We start from the raw sequence: 17,427 nt of genomic DNA on the forward strand, positions 1-17,427 counted from the left end.
CAAGACAACAAGTAACTGTTTCGGCTGTCACTACTTTCGGCTTAGTATGTGAACAGAATCAAGGTGCTGAAAATCCTCCACCAGCTACTTCGCAGCACTGCTGCTTTGCCATGTGAAACCCAGTTGGACTGGTATTCCACCAGAAAAACAGCGGCTCGTTAAGAAATCCCTTTGAGCCTGGCTAAGAAAGGAGGGTTCCAATCCTTCATTAAATGCCGCGGCTCTCATTGAAAACCACAAGCCTCTTCTGAAGACACACGGACAAACGACACTTTTCTTCTTATTGGCACCGCTCAGGGAGTGGGCTTCCCCCCACCTGCCCACTCTCCAGGTCGTACCTGGAGCACCATTACTCTTGAGGTAGTGGCTGGTCACACCGTCCTCCCTAACAGGCTGCTTACGGCCCTCTGCCACCTACCCAAGTATGCCAGGTTTACCCAGGGTTTACACACCGTTCCATCAGCCCTGTATCAGGGCCTACAAACTTCAGGTCCGATACCTCCCTTTTCCATCCTTCCAGCACAGACTCTCCTTGGAGATCACCTGCCAAGTTAACTGCGCGTGTTTATTGTAGGAAAGACTGTATCCTTTGGTTTCTTGCACAGGATTAAACAACACTCTGGTCTGTGCTGTAAGCAGCAGCCTGCCAAGAGGACACCCAGAAGGACGTGCCGATGTTCCCGAAAGGCTTGGGAAGAACTCTACTGTGCCTGGAAAGGTAATGGGAAGGAAAAGACTTGGCTCTTTACTGCGGCACATTCTCCCTCACTTCTCAACACTGTAACCTGAATTGATGGCCTCCGATTGCTAAGGAGGACAGTGCAAAACAAAAAAGAGGGATGTCAGCATCCCGCATGTAGAATATGAGAGCTTGGAAGGGAAATGGTGTCAAGCAGTACGACAGCTAAACCATAACTGTATCGTGTTCAGATATTTAACGCTACTCTGATTTGGTAGTGCCGGGGAGAAAACATCACGCTATACAACAAGCAAGCCCAGGAGAAAGCCTCCTCCCCTCACACACAACGCTTCTTTAGATTACTTACTGCCAGCAGTTCTGCTTGGGCTGACACCGTTCTCTAGAAGCAACACACTGAGGTTCAGATCCAACTTTGCAGCTGTGCTCATAAATTCCAGTAAAGGATTCCTGCTGCCATAACTCTTTAGCCTCAAGCTGCAGCCTTAATGGCTTCCTCACCTGACTTCCACCAGTAGTTACCCGGCATCACTCTCATTCTCCTCCAGCGTTACGCATTTGCCGTAGATATGTACTGCAATCTCGGCAATGTGTAGTAGAAGCTGTAACAGTTAACCTAATGCAGTTAACCTACAGGTGTTCCTGTCCAAGCGAGTGACAGTTTCAGATGTGTTTTCTGCTGCACTCCCTTGCTGGGGACTAGTGTTAGCCCTACGTTTCACACTGCCTTTAAGCGCTGCAGAAATGGAGTCAAGCCACTCCTTTACACGTTGCTTTCTCTTTTGGAAAGCTTCTGCAGAAACGATTCCAAGCCTCTGCACAAGCTGCACACAGAGTGGGACTCCAGGACACGCCTCTCACCCAGCGTTCCTCCCCATCCGTCAGCTCGCGCGACCGTGCTTGCGTCCAGGGGAGTTCTGACCTCGGTGACACAGATCAGGAAAAAAAGGTAAAGACACGAGGGCTACCGTACATGGATTCCTATCACGGTATGCGTTCCTAGTTCTCTTGAGGATGGTGTGGGACTTCAATGGCCAGATTTCCCACCGCCACCACCCCCGTGGGGAGACTACTGGCTTTTGTATTTAGCATTTACTCCTTAGTTGCTCTCCCCTACCTGGAAGTTGCTATGGGCAATCACTGGTGGAACGACACAGCTGAAACTTGTTCTCTAAAAAGCAGCCTGTCAATCTGGCATGACACATGCAAGGGGCTTTCCACGTAGTAAACACTCTTAGCGTTTCCTTGCGGTGTCTCTGAAGTGCCGCGTACACGGCGCTCATGCAACATCACCTTTTGCAGGCTGGCGTCCTTTGCTCACACTGTGGCAAACCTGATGGGACACCTTGGGCTAGGCCATAAAGCCCACACTCACACAGCTAGGGCTAAATGGAAACACATGCAAAAACTGTCACGAATCAGCTTCTCTTCTTTCATGGTCACTATCCCGTACGTCTTCTAGGTGCTGGATAAAATCAGCCAACTTTTGGAGACAGACTCCCTTACCAAGATCCAAGAATGGTTTGCAAGGGCAAGTAAACAAGGTAACAAAGATACACACCTGCGTCCCTTTCTGAGAAGCACGCGCTCTTGTACATTCACATCAAACCCTGAAATTCTCATCGACCTGAGCTGAGTGGCGTTGCCGAGGTGGAAGGAATTGGGACCAGCAAAGTGCGCTGGGCCCAGCTGTGGCTGCGCTGAGCAGTCAGGTGACAGCAGACAGAAAGCAGTCACTCACACCTCAGCGCTCTCCGGTTTGGTGCGGGGCGGAAAAACGCGCTCTCCCACTGGGGCTCTGGGCGGCTGGGGGCGGGCAGAAAGCAAACAAAATGTCTCTCTCGTGTCTTTAAGCCCTTTGAAAACGTGGTAAGGGAACTCCTGAATTCACCCCCAAACATCCAGATCAGCAGCAAGTGGGAATTTGAACAAAATTTCTGCTACCTTCACGTTTCAGAGAAAGACTTTGTGTTCAGCCTGGTGGATTGAGAACTGACTGAGAAAGACGTGCTGAAATCTGAGGAAGGTGCAGCAGAGAACATCAACAGCCCGACTCTGCTGAAGCCTCTCCCTCCACATCGGAGAAGCCTAGACGGGGAAATGACGCCGGCCACGTAAAACCTGCAGGGAGGTTGCCACAATGAGGGATAAGCTAAACCCCACAACCAGAAATTTTTGGGTTCTCCTCCTGTGAAAAAGGTAACTTTGTGATTGCAGTTGATCATGGCCAGCCTTCGACAAAAATGCTCCTAAGTACAAGCCACGCCAGGCAATTTGATACAAGTGTAGTTACACGTGTATCACATTTGATACAAGTTTGATACAAGTACCAAGTTTTAGCAGCACTGGAAACCCCTTGGAGAGCAACCTCCTTTTACATTGCGGTGCACGGTTTATACCTACAAAGACCATCAGGGCACTGGACTATCTCCCTTACGAGGACAGGCTGACAGAGCTGGGCCTGTGTAGCCTGGGGAAGAGTGAGAGGGCATCTCCTCAGTGCACATAAATATCTTTAGGGCAAGTGTCAAGAGGATGGGGCCAGGCTCTTTTCAGTGGTGCCCAGCGTCAGGACAAGGGGCGACGGGCGCCAACTGAAACACAGGAAATTCCATCCGAGTGTGAGGGAAAACACCTTCACTTGGAGGCTGTCGGAGCCCTGGCACAGGCTGCCCAGAGAGGCTGTGCAGCCTCCTTCCCTGGAGATACTCAAACCCCACCTGGACGCGACCCTGTGCAACCCGCTCGAGGCAAACCGGCTTTAGCAGGGGGTTGCACGACATGGCCTGCACAGGTCCCTTCCAACCCCAGCCGTTCCGTGAGCCTGTGACATTCTGAGGTCTGCTCCTGTAAGTCACACGCAAGCTGAAACTCCCTCTGCCAACAAACTCTGGCATTCGCCCTCTGCTAACATCTCGCCCTCACTCTCTGCAGGCTACGTCAGGCCTCCTCAGACCTTTCCAGCTACCAAAGCCCACTCTTGCACCCTCTACCCAGTCAGGGCAAGCCAAACATACTGGCGCTGCCAAGGAACGCCACCGTCACCTCTTTGTGCCCCTTCTGAAGCACACAGAGGCAACACAAGCCAGTCCCAGCGTACGTGATCATTTTAACAAAGCCACTCATGCCAGCTCTGACGCTGCCAGCATTTACTATTGCTTGGAACTCAGCTGGAGGAGAGGGTGAAGAGGAATCTTACCTAAGAACTAGAAGGAGGAAGAGGAAACCTCCAAAGCAAGCACCTCTGCTTTTCGACAGCGGTGCCCAGTGAGGCTTCTTTGCCAAAGAGCAGATGTGCTTCTATACTCTCAGCTGCGTACCGAACAAAGCCAAACGAGCCTTACAGCATCCTAAGCCTAGCCTCGTAATATACAGCTTGCTTTTCCAAAATGTTTTCCAGAAAGGGAGAAAGAACGTCTTTTGTCCGCAATGCTGAGAAAGAGAGGTCCAGCGCAAGCAGACACGCTCTTCCCAGGGAAGAGCTACAGCTGAGAAAGTGTGGTGGAAACAAGAGGCCGTCCTGCCCTCACACTCTACCAGAAATCTCACCTGTACCACGGCCGCCCCCAAACCACGGATATCCCTTTTCCAGCGGAGGCCTCCCCTATTCACAGCCGCTGAAGCATCTCCCAGCCACCTTCACATACAGAAATATGTGACCTGAGCACTTAGATTATAAAGACAGGCGTTCAGACTTCCTAATAAAACAATTTGATGTTCATTGTATTTTGTCCTCAAGTCATTCAACCCAACCACGCTGCACAGGTACATGAGACGCGAGCTAAATGAAAAGAGGGACAGAGGCAACGCCTTTTGGCATCAGGGTCATCTGTTTGCGTGACTCAGCCAGGCCTGCACAAAGAGCTCTTGTGTGTAGGCTTGGCTCTGCAGTCACAGACATACTGCGGTAGGAAGAGGGGCACGCACACCCTGTCTGCAGAGATGCACACCAAGCCCTAGGCACTGGGGAAGAAAAGAAAAAAAAAAAAAAAGAAAAAGAAAGACCCTGGACTTGCCACATGTGGCCTGCACAATGACTGCAGTCGTCTGCCTCACAGCAAGCTGGAATTTGCTTTCACAGCTCTCACGACTGGCAGAGAAGCAGCACACACTGTAGCATCCAATGCGGAGGGGGGAGACACGGGCGAGACAGGATGAGACCAAAACCAGCCTTCCAATGCACCGTGCAAACCTCGAGCCGTTGAAATACAGCCAACAAGGACAGAAATGCATCTGGCCCTTTTTCAGGCCCTGTGAGTGGACTGTGAAAGCGGAAGAATTGGGGCTTACCCATCTAAAAGATACCTCTGCCAATTAAATCTCACAAAAACAAGGCAAGGTGACAAGTCAACCCTACTCCCATCTGTTTTCCAGACTCAGATGATTCGGTGCAGACAAGCTCACTCAAGGCATCTGGCCGTTTGCGGGGAAGGAGAGAAACCCTGGCAGCACAGCGTTAAAGAAAGAGGAGCTTAGCTCAGCGCAGAGCTCAGTGTTCTCTTTCCAAGGGCCCCTGCCTTCAAATCATGCCTGCTATAGTCACAACTACCACCTCCATTCCCATCTCCCGCTGCAGGAGAGGAGTATGCCAAGACCCGGTGGCCTACCTCAGCTCGGCTTTCTCGTGCTGCTCACTCACTGCTGCACGTGCCCAGCTGTGCTAGAGCCCCCAGCGGAGCAGGCTGGTAAGGCTGAAGGAACGTGTGGCCGCACATTCAGGAAACAGAGTTTTTATGAATGGCTGGCCAAAGGCCAGTCACACAGAGTGGGCATTACTCAGGTCTGCCTGCCAACTCAGACCACAGAGGCAGAAACTCATTCGCACAAAGCCATGTAAATGGGGAACATTTTCCGAGATATGTAATTTCTGTACAGCTGCACAAGACTAGGAGTCTGCCGTCTGCAGTAAATGGGGACGGAGCTTCTAGCAGGACAGGAGCTGGCAGTGCTTTGCAACTTCCCTGGTGTCTTAGGTGTAAACACTACAAAGTCAGCTGGAAACCAGACAGCAGGGTTAAGTGACCACACACTGACAGGGCTGTGGTAATGACTTGTTGAACGGGCCACACTTGAACTTGACCAAATGCTTTTGGGCTGTACTCATGACTGTCTTAGTCCCATTCAAATCTCTGTCCTGAGTGTTTCCTACCAGCTGTCCCTCAGCACCATGCTGCAGCAGCTGAGCCTGAAAACCTTAATTACATCGCAGAGGCCTCACAGGATCACTACTGAACAGAACCAAAACTAAAGCAACCACATTAATGTAGTCTTTCAACAGCACGGTTGCATTCCCTCCATGAACTTTGAAGCTGACAGGTCATGGAACAAACGTGGTAAGAGCCAGAAGGGCAATAGTTTGCAAGGATAGTTACAATCAATTGCACCCTCTCACCCATTTCCCTTTCCAAAGCACCCGTGACTGTATTTGCTAGACATCTGACAACAAAGCTCTCTCAAGGGCACTTCACCCATCCTAGTAATAAAGAGAAGAACAAGGTTATGTTCAACGTGTGACTCAAGATAAGCATTAAAGCTGTTTGTGTTACGTTATCCTTGATCCCACCTGCCTGCCTTATTAGAGGCCTGGATTCACTAGCACGAGAAGCTGAAGCAGATTCTTACAATCACGTCAGGGTGCAGCAGCGGCAGAGTAACTCTCAAGACTGCTCTGTGAGGCAGCGACGTTTCTGTGTCCTCTGATAAAATTAGATGTCCCAGCTTCTGAACTATTGCTTGTCCCTACCCCAAAAAGCTGGGAGTCTCTAGTCTTTAGGATGTGTCTGCTGTTACTGAGAAGGTTCGGGTAGTACCCTGACTTCAACAGTCACACATCCATGTCAACTATTGCTAAATGCTCCGTGAAGTCCTCAGCTTGCAAACTAAGCTTCTTCTGCAAGTACTCCTTTCTATCCTTCTCCCCAGACGTAATCTTATCACTGCAGAGCTGGCCCACTCGAGAAATACGTGAACTCTTTGGAGTGCACAGCAAACGCAGAAGTAAGCAGGAGTTATCCACTGGATCGTGATGACTGAATATGGCCAAGTTTTCAGAGCCTCCTGAAAAACAAAAACAAACACAGAGCGCTAAACTCAGCTACCTGTGCAGCCGTTCCAAACAATGTCATGAAGCAGTCAAGAAGTAGAATAAAATGCATTAGAATAACACTGACTATTACCAGCTCTGTAACTTACTCGCTGTAGTTAAGTAAAGGAACACTTCAATTCTGTCTGAGAACGACAGGAAGCCAGAAGAAATGCACTAACAGTGTCCTCGCAAGAAAGTCAGTCATGTCGCACACCTGGATTCTACAATTCACACCAGGGTAACTGACTTCCCCAGCCCACACCCACTCTCCTTCTACATGAGAAGACAAGAAAAAATATCTAACAGGTGTTCCCTGCAACAAAGTAAGATGAGATTAAAAATACTGAATCACTCAAACGTCCCCCAATACGCATTGCTGGCCCCCCTGACTTCTCAACCAGCTGACCACTGCTGCAGAGGTAGGACGTACTACCTGGCGAGTCCGCGACCTTCTTCACAGAGGCAGCCACAGACACTCGGGCATTAAACAAAGACACAGGACACAGCATGTGAAGTACGTGGCGGCACGTATATCAGGACCCAAGCAAAATATAGCACAAGGCCAAGACCGCTCAGCATGCTTTTTCCCAGGCGTGTCGGTCCATGGCCAGCCTACCAGCCTCCGCTTTCATGCTGCAAAAAGACGCTGGTGAGACAGGAGGACTGCCTCCCTGCTCTCTCAGGAGGAGTTGCAGCACCATGGCAAGCGCTGGAGGGGTCACAAATCGCACAAGCACGCTTGCTTTTACAAGCTGTTCTCTCAGAACCTCTCACAAACGTCCAAAGCCAAAGGTTTCAGCGTCTCGCATTTGACCTGACGCTGGGGCAATTTTCATGTGCTGCAACTAATTTGGCTGTTTTCAACAGTGACTTCACACTGGACTCACTGCAAGAATGGGCCCTTTGGGGCTTCTTGAACACGTCGCTTCACATAGCCGCAACCGGCTGCCTGAAAGCAAATCACCCCTTTACTCTCTTAGGATCGTGTCTACAGCTGGTGAATACACTGATGAACAGCCAGGCACCTGAAGCATTTAGAAAAGGGTCAGTGCGCACATCGGTGTGAGTCCAGGCCCGCCAAGAACAGCCTCTTCTAGGTGGCTGCAGAACTGTAGGACGCTGAAAGGCTGAGAACTGCAGCAGCAGCCAGAGGGCTGAGCCCATCGAAACCCCAGTCTACTCTCGCTTGCTGTTCTATCTCGCCAGTTAACACACCCCGAGGACAGCATCCGGGAGAGACGACGCATGACCACAGGCATGAACTTCAGCCTAGTATCACCTGACGAGCTTAGCACAAAGAGAGAGCAAAGGGAAACAGCAGCAATGCCCCAACTCCTGGCTAAGGCGCCAGCGAGAGGACAGGAAGAGCGGGCGACTGAGACAAGCAATGTGTACAAAGAGGCCGCACAGCCGGTCCCCAAGCTGCTGTGATGCTGCCGAGCTGGAAGGCTCCCGGTGCTAAGAGCAACATACCGCAGACCACCTTTTCCTTCTCTTTCTCCACAGGCAGGTAAGCTTCAGATTTGCAACAGCTTGATCTGAAAATACGTGCATGCGCATGGCGCGTTGGCCTCATTTCACTGGCAACGATGCAGGACAGGCTGCGTAATGCCGTAAGAGGCTTTCGGACCCACTCAGAAAGTCTCCAAAGTCCCCAGTTTGTCTGTGCCACCTGCTCGTGCACTCTCAAGCCTGAGGAGATGAGGCACGTGTACGAAACCATCTTAAGGAAACCTTAGAGAGGCTGAAGAGCCTTAGATCAGGTTTAATAGGTGCTATGTGCATTAACGCGCAGAACCTCAGCTGTAACGATGTAGCTCCTTGTAATTGCATTGCTTGGCACGTTTACATCAGAGAATCAGTGTAATAGACGGTGGGCATACTCACGCTGCACTTCTTGTTACAGAAATAAGAGCAGCAATGCTCTCATGAAAAAGCTGATCTCGTTTCGGGAACAAAAGCAATCACATTTCTGTAAAGCCTAACAAAAAAGCCCACATTACTTGAGCCACTAGCCACCCTTCTAACAGAACAGGCTTTTCTACGGCTGTTCAAAAAGAACAGACAGAAACGCACCGACTGTAGAAAGCCACAACCTGTTGGTTGCCAACCCTTTACAGGCCTGTGGGGATCCCACTTCTACTCTCCGTTTGAAAGCAGTAACAACAGAGGGAGGAATGAAAATGGATACAAGCCAAGCCATGCCTGGGTCAGCCCCCTGATTCCAGCTCAGCTCAGAACAACAGTTACGATGACGTCTTCTTACGCTCTTCAGCTGACCCGCGCGGAAGCTGTACTTGCTCAGAAGCTGCAGTTACCTGGCTAGTCCCTACAGGAGAAAGGGATGGGGCAGGCTCACAAGCCTGAAGCGAAGCCACGCTTCCACGGTCTCCGTTTCCGTCCTTTGCAAGAGCACTTCAGTCAGTTAGAAATGAGTGGAACCAGAACATCCAGCCAAAACTGAGACTATGCCTCTTTTTGTAAAGGAAAAATATTTGACAGAGAAAACAATGCACGCAGGATCATGTCATAAATCAGACCTACTGAAACTCAGTAAGTGACTTGAAAGAGAGAGCTCCTGTCTCCTGGTACTGTTCTGAGGCTCCGTGATCAATTTTGCTAGGAGGACCGAGAAGTAACCAAAAGCGATCGTGACGCCTCAACTCCATGCGCACCATGTGCCAACCAAGGCACGTGATTCGCGCTTGCGCAGACGTCCATCCTGCTCAAGCTGAAGTCTAAAGCATTGGCGTAACCCCACGCTCGTAGCTCATCTACCGACCCCAGCTATCTGCGCATGGTATACAAGTCAGCGTGGCTCAGCTGATGAAGGCAGTTTGGTTGCTGGTGATTGTCTGTTGAGGAGCTCAGGAAAATTAGAATTTCTGCTTGTTTGTGCCGAGTGTTCATGCACACTTGGCAACAGCACTAGCGGAACAGGTTGTGAGGTCACCATTCACCGCTTTCAAGAAAACTTAGGGCAGAAACAGAGAAGGCGGCATCCATTCAAATAGCATCTACTAATGCTCTTGGGTAACGTGCCCAACTTGGTATGTAGAAAAAGTCACATTTAAAAGAATTGTGAAAAAAAAAAAAAAGGAATGCAATCGCTTCCTTGGGAAACAAAATAAATTCTACATTTGCCATTACTTTATTTTTTACAAAAATAAGCTATTAATACGGAAGCTTCAGGGTAAAAAACCCACATTTATCTTTGCCCTTCATGTCCAGGAACAGCTCTGGGCCAGCTACGGAACTATCGAGCATTGGGACAATCCGGTGTCACAAGGGCAGCAGATGGTCTTTGGAGCGGAACCACTTCACGTCCAAACTTCATCCCACGGACTACGTGCCCCATCTTTCCCATCGTCTCATTGTGAAGCCTAGTCGCTGTCCGAGTCATCGTCTCCATCTTTTTTTCCAGACAGAGCACGCTTGGACGAATCATCGGCCTCTCCCAATGCAACAGCCCCTTTCCGCTGTGGCAAGACACTGACAAGGCGTCCTTCCAGTCTTTCTTCTCCAGGTACGCCAGGATGATCTCAAACACTGCAACATCAAGAAAGACCACCAGCTCTTCAACAAGGAGGTGAAGGAACTGCTGATAGCACCACCTCCCACATCCATCCTTACAGAGCTTCTCATGCATTCGCTTGCAGCATCTTCAGGCTAAATCTGGTGAAGCACAAGCAGAAGCGCACACGGCAAGTCTGCTACAGCCGCAGCCTAAAGCCAAGCACACTGTGAGCCCCCAGTTACTACCGCAGCGCTTTCCTGCAGCGGCTCCACTTTGAATTAATTGCCCTCGGGGACAGAGAGGAACGGCCCCCCACTACTGCAGCTCTCACCACTGCCCTTTATACAGGCACTAATGCTTTCCCACATTCGTTTGACAGGAATATTGCTGTGGATGCACCTTGACAAGGACTTGGTCCCCTCCCTAACATAAGCGCAGCCCAAAGTCTTCCTGAAACCTGCCGTCATTGTCTTCCTCTTACTTTTCCACCTGCGCTTGTGGCAAAAATCCTTATTAGTCTCCAACTCCATGACCCCTTCTTGCCGTTTCTAGGATGCTGACTCTAACAGCCATCTCCTCCTCCTCCTCCTCCTGTTTCAGCTCCTAAAACTTTCCCTAAGTGACAATAACCCCAGACAGCATTACATACAAACCTCACTGGCAGATTCTTGCCTAGAACAACCCCAGGCTATCCAAAAACCCACTCAACACAGATGTGGCTCGGCAGCAGCAGGCAAGGCTGCAGGAGGCCCTCTGGCTGGCGAGTAAGCCAGACCTGGATGACAAATGTGGGACAGAGGGGTGGCTCGTCTGGCTTGGGGCTACAGGAATAGTGCTGACACCACCGGAGAATGCTGACTTCAAAGAACGCCCGCAGCACAAGCAGCCTCAGTGCCGAGCGACAGCATACGAGAAAGGTTCAAAGGAGCCCTGGAGGGAAAAAAGCCTGACAGAGAATTAGGCAGGCATTCAGAAATGGGGGAGCAGCGTGGACCTCATACTCGCCGAGAGCCAAGTTACAGAAAACTGTCACATTTACTAGAGGCTTCCTGCACCCAGGCTGACGGGACAGCCAGCTGCTCCCTGGGACGCTGATACTGAAGAGCTGGCCATTTCACTAAGCAGGCTATTCACCTGCAATGTACTGTGAAGGCATGAGCTCTCCAAGGACTGTATCACTATCGCTGTTACTGCAGAAAGCACCTGTGGCAAAAATGCCGGCTGAAGAGACAAGAGGAGTGTAAGGAGCACGTTTCCTCTCCCTTGCCTTGGAACTTCCTTTATCTCATAGTGAAAACGGAACTGATGGAAACACAGTGGCTTCCACAGGAGAACAGAGGCTCCTTGGATGGGCTGCGATAGCAGCAACAGTCTTGTGCAAGGACACAAGGCGGCAGTGGGAACAGCCGGCAGCCTCCACTGCAGGCTGGAATGAAGCAACACCGTCTTGTAGCGTACGTTACAAAGCATTAGCCTTGGCATACAAACTTGAACAGAAGGAAACACACTCTCCCAGCTACACCTGCAGCTGTGCTTTGCAACACAGTGTTTTACATGGATCTCAGATCATCCAAGCTTGATAGTTCCAGGTCGAGTCAAGGAAAAAAGAAAAGTCTCCTCTTACACCGTGTCAGTTTCCTGGCATCAAGTATTTCACACATACCCATCTCCCTCATGCCTTTTTAACATGGCAATGCAGGCACCGAACTGCCCGTGGAAATGCATGGAGAGTCAATCCCAAGAGAGGAGGATGCTAAGTAAATAAGCAAAAAGCAACAAGCAAGTTGCCCTGTTACTGATGCCACCAGTCTCCCACCACCAGACGGCCGGTTTCATTAAGGCGCTTCAAAGCCTGACAAGGCCGCTCGGAGGGACTTTCTCCTTCTACAGGACTTCCCAAATTCACCTGTCACAAGAAGCTCCCCAGGGACAGGGCAGGCCCTGCAGTCTCCTCTGCTGAGCCCCGTACCGTCCTCGGCTTGCTTCCACTGCTGCACCGAGGCCAGAGTTACCAAATCAAAAGAGAAAGGGCGAGCAATGGTGCAGTTACACTAAGCAGCACGGTGGATGTACTCACAGCAAAACACAAAAACCTCGGTGCAAATGTCCTTCTCCTCACCTACACAAAATTTAGAACAGGAGACTGGAGAGGCAGCTTGATTCTCTCCACCTTACTCATGCCTTACTGCCCTGAAAGCTGTCTTTTAGGCTCAGCTTGTAAGCTATCAGGGTTACCATATACAACAGCCTTTGGGACAGCTAGTAAAGGCACCTCTGCTTTTGGTGGTGGGGGGGTTGTGTTTCTTTCCTGCCCAGAAACCTTAAGCAAAACACTGCTCTAGTATAATCCTTGCCTTACGAAGTGTCTCCGCGTTAAGAGCCTTTCAGCCGTGATCTGAAAATGTTTGAGAAGGGCAAGGGAAGACAAGCTCACGCAAAATGAAAGCTCGCCAAATAAAGTGCTGTGTTACTTTGCATATATGGCACACTGTGACATACAGCCAAAAGGACCATAAATAAAATCTGGGCATGCAGCCACGGAACTAGGAAGCATCAGCCACAGCCTCTTTTAAAGGCAAGTTTCTGCTTAAGTACAAAGTTACGCACATCACAGGAACCGGGTAGTTTTTCAGAGGAAGAGCAAAGGATAAACAAATGTTGTTTGCTTCTTTAGACCTGGCAAATCCTGTGTCCAAGTTGAGCAAAAAAGACCCTTTCCAGCTGTGCCAACACTCCATACCATAACGACTAGATCAAGTCAAAACCACATCAACAGAGTAACATCAAATAAGGTGCAAGGAGGGACAAATAGAAAAAAAAAAAAGAAAGGAAAAAAAAAGGCCCTGTAAGGAAACAGACCCCACAGTTTACCTTGTGGTGATTGTGACCCAGCGGTCCTCCAGTCCCATAGGCTTTCTTCTCACCCAGCTCACTGAGAACATCTGGGGAATCTGAAGACAGACAGATGTAGGTCTTCTTTCTTTAGTAGCTCACCGTAGCGCTCTGTTCTCATTTGCAGAGCCTCAAAAAAAGGGAGTGAAAAGACCGACATGTGCGGCGAATGAAGAGACGGGACGCAGCTTGATGCAAGCAAGTTGTCGGTTTATTAGTGATTGTCTTACAATTATATACGTTTCTACCTTCTACATATTACACACTGATTGCTTAAATCTTAAGCGTAAAAAACACTGATTGGTTGATATTTAAGGCACACCGTTAAAACAATAGGAACTTACTAGTTTACCTTGACATAGCAACAATTTCTATTCCAAAATTAGGGGGTTTCCTTATGGGCGGCTTTCTTGATTAACAAAGTTACATATCGGCGCTCTCCGTTCCCTTATCTGGCTACTCGTTTCTCTGTCCGTCTGGTTGCCTCCTCAACTGTAACGGCTCAGGGGTCTGCAGTTAGCTTGTTCCTTTGTTCCCAGGGCTTGTGCCCTACAAGTTCTAACGAGTCTCTATTCATCAGGCTATCAGTACTTGGACTCTTGCCCTTGAGGCCTTCTCCTACAGACATGCCCATTTTGAATCTTGCCACCACTGACTTCGCGCACCAAGGAGACGCTCAGCTGCAAAGCAGTCAGGTTGCCGATACCCCAAGCCCTCCCAGCACACTGGGAGCCAGTCTTGTGATGTGCTCCTGCAGGTGCACTGCTCTGGCCTTTTAGCCAAGCCTCTCAGCTCAGAGTCCCGCCCTTAATCAGCCAAAGCGCTAGAGTGAAAACAAACCACCCACCTGCAGAAACCTGGCTCTTTGCAGGGCTTCTGCCTCCCCGATTCCCTTGTCATACTCTTCCCCACCCTTGTCGCCTCCCACCCACGGCGGAGCCCTGGCTGGAAGCTCTCCCCTCTTCCCACCTCCCTGGGAGCCTGCCCTCCAAACCCACTGCTCCCAGTGGCACTGCAGCTGCAAAGAGAACAGGGGACAGTGGCTCTTGAAGTCTCAGCGGCAGGGACACAGTGAGAATCTGAAGGCTTTGCTGAATCCCTTTGCTGACGCTCACAAGAGCCCAGCGGAGACAGTAAATTATGCCATTGTGCAAGCTACTTAAGAACCATACTCTGTCTGCCTGTGGCTGTACCTGCTCCCGATTCCTTGGCTTTACAGTCCAGCTCCTCGGTAACCTGTGGGAATGGCTTTCAGTGAACAGTGAAACAAGGACAATGTGCCGATCGTGCTGATGGGAAAACACAATTCAGTAGGTCAGCAAGACGTGCTGCGAGAGGATGCACCTCTCTTACCACGTGCAACACCCTGCTCGACTTGTGATCGCCCGAGCCGCTGGCTCCATCAACACCCACAGGCGCAGGCCCCGTTGCTGCCCACGTTCTTGCCCTCTCCTGGCACAACATCCTGCTGCGAGGAACTGGGTGCAGGTCAGCACTACGTGCCTTTGCTGTGGATTTCAAGCCTCAGCTCTTTTCCTACGGTGCTCAGCGTTCCCAAATGAAGGTTTTCCCTTCAGAAACAAGCAAAACAGAGATAAAATGCTGCATATAGCCTAGAGAGGCATCCCTACTCAAGGCGAGAGCTGTGCCAGCTGGTGCTGCACGGCAGAGCTCAACGGGCCCTGGGCCGTCCAAGATTAACGGAGTCAGAGAATTACCTCACAGTCACATCTGCACACCGCCTACAGAAGTCAGCCTCTTCCAGGCTTGGCCTGAGTCAGACCGTGGCCAGCACTGCCAGGTGGGCACGTTGTTCAAACTAGCCCTTGGCTGTCGGGCTCTTATCTGTCTCCCGGAACGCACTGTGAGCCAGGACCAGAGCCGCCCGTCACCGCCACCACTGGTGGTCATCACTTGAGCATTGTGATGCAACACAGGTTAGAATGCGGGGGGGGGGGACGACACACTACTGGCGACAGGGGGAGCACATCACCACCCTCCACCCCAAGATGACAGTCAGTTCCTCTTACCCTCACAGAGTGGTGGCATGCTCACCTCTTGCCTCTGTGCCATAACTAGGATACTGGTCATTTACACGCTTACAGGTCCACAGTAAGTAGATAGTCGAGCAGAGCTATTTGTGATGTGCTCATTTGTGTGGTTTGGGTGGCTGAAGCTGGGGTTTTTGTTTTATGATATACCAAAATGTTGGGGTTTAATCCCAGCCGGCAACCAAGCACCACACAGCTGCTTGTTGACTGCCCACCACCCAGAGGGGTGGGGAGGAGAATTGGAAAGGAATGTTCAAAGTCGAGGGTCGAGATAAGAACAATTTAATAATTTAATCAGCAATGTAAGTAAAATTGACTAGATACCACCAAGATTGAATTCTTTTTCAAATGTAGTTGCATTATCCCAAATTAACTTTTGAATTTCAGTGGGGAAGGTGCCCTCTGCACCTTCACTTCTAATTGCTGCTACCACAGATTGACCCACAGCTGAGCTTGGATATAAATAAGAGTTAGAGAAACAGGATTTTATTTCTCCCAGGGGGTTTCCCCTGCTCACGGACCACCCCTCCCACCCCCACCTCCAAGCTGTGACCCACCACTATACTGTGGAATGCGGTTGCCACGGCAAGTGTTTGATGACCTCGTGACTAGATCACAATAGAACACATTAGCTCACACCCCATGTGACATTTGCCAGGTGCCTTAAAAAAAACGTCTTGGGATGCTCCCAGTCTTAGACGTTACAGTACCGAGTGTGCCAGGCAAGTGCCAGAGGCAAAGACGACTGGGAACATTAGGGACTGCTACTACCGGAAAGGGATACAAACCCCACAGGATAACGGTAATAACAGCTACTAGTCTGTTATTCAACCTCGCAAACCAAACTCAACAACAGATAGCAACTAGAAAGAGATATAAAGAGGAGGCTGCCTCCCTGCGCACACAACCCTTAGGAAAGGCAGAAACCAAGAAGGCCTGGACGTCTCCTTTGCTGTTCTCACTTGTTCTCCACTTCACCCCCAGCGTTTGGCCTCAGCCCACCGGCGGAAGAGCCAGCCTGCCCTGAACAAAGACGCTGCACACGAGGGCCAGCAAGTTCACACAACAAAGACCGATTCTGAGTCAACGTGTGAACCTCACTTGAGCCACGACATGGGGAAGAACAACTGGCGTGACTCGCAGCTTAGCTGCTCAGGCGAAAACTACTACCATCACTCCAGGAACATCCCCCATCCTCGGATGGTCCGCCACATACCAGGTAAGACTTCCCGAGAGACCACACAGAGAGCCAGGACAACTGCCCTGGCACGCTCAGAGAGAAATGTGAGCGTAACCACCATTTTGTTCCAAAATACCCACTGCTGCCGTTTCCCATTTCTAAGAGGAGCATTTCCACAGAGAAAGCTGCTGCCTTCATTTCAATTGACTGAGCAGCCTTACCTGTCCTCAGCAAGCAATAACCTCAGCTTAGCCGCGCTAAACTCTTTACAAGGTGCAACTACTACTCTTGCACCAAGACAACAAGTAACTGTTTCGGCTGTCACTACTTTCGGCTTAGTATGTGAACAGAATCAAGGTGCTGAAAATCCTCCACCAGCTACTTCGCAGCACTGCTGCTTTGCCATGTGAAACCCAGTTGGACTGGTATTCCACCAGGAAAACAGCGGCTCGTTAAGAAATCCCTTTGAGCCTGGCTAAGAAAGGAGGGTTCCAATCCTTCATTAAATGCCGCGGCTCTCATTGAAAACCACAAGCCTCTTCTGAAGACACACGGACAAGCGACACTTTTCTCCTGATTGGCACCGCTCAGGGAGTGGGCTTCCCCCCACCTGCCCACTCTCCAGGTCGTACCTGGAGCACCATTACTCTTGAGGTAGCGGCTGGTCACACCGTCCTCCCTAACAGGCTGCTTACGGCCCTCTGCCACCTACCCAAGTATGCCAGGTTTACCCAGGGTTTACACACCGTTCCATCAGCCCTGTATCAGGGCCTACAAACTTCAGGTCCGATACCTCCCTTTTCCATCCTTCCAGCACAGACTCTCCTTGGAGATCACCTGCCAAGTTAACTGCACGAGTTTATTGTAGGAAAGACTGTATCCTTTGGTTTCTTGCACAGGATTAAACAACACTCTGGTCTGTGCTGTAAGCAGCAGCCTGCTGAGAGGACACCCAGAAGGACGTGCCGATGTTCCCGAAAGGCTTGGGAAGAACTCTACTGTGCC

At 50.4% G+C, this 17,427-nt stretch overlaps 2 long non-coding RNA genes across 2 annotated transcripts; one reads left to right on the top strand and one right to left on the bottom strand.

Annotated features, from left to right (window-relative positions):
* Positions 1-1,601: 1,601 nt before the first annotated feature.
* Positions 1,602-3,213, top strand: LOC130143789 (uncharacterized). Its single transcript, XR_008819871.1, has 3 exons — positions 1,602-1,646; positions 2,160-2,241; positions 2,655-3,213. It is a non-coding gene; the product is annotated as an uncharacterized LOC130143789 (long non-coding RNA).
* A 2,927-nt stretch (positions 3,214-6,140) lies between these two features.
* LOC130159355 (uncharacterized) lies at positions 6,141-15,744 on the bottom strand. The gene is made up of 3 exons (XR_008825716.1): positions 13,171-15,744; positions 9,101-10,331; positions 6,141-6,754 (listed from the first exon to the last, which is right to left on the bottom strand). It is a non-coding gene; the product is annotated as an uncharacterized LOC130159355 (long non-coding RNA).
* Between the last annotated feature and the right edge of the window lie 1,683 nt (positions 15,745-17,427).

The sequence above is a fragment of the Falco biarmicus genome, chromosome 1 (genome assembly GCF_023638135.1).
Source record: "Falco biarmicus isolate bFalBia1 chromosome 1, bFalBia1.pri, whole genome shotgun sequence".
In the NCBI taxonomy this organism is placed as follows: Eukaryota; Metazoa; Chordata; class Aves; order Falconiformes; family Falconidae; genus Falco; species Falco biarmicus.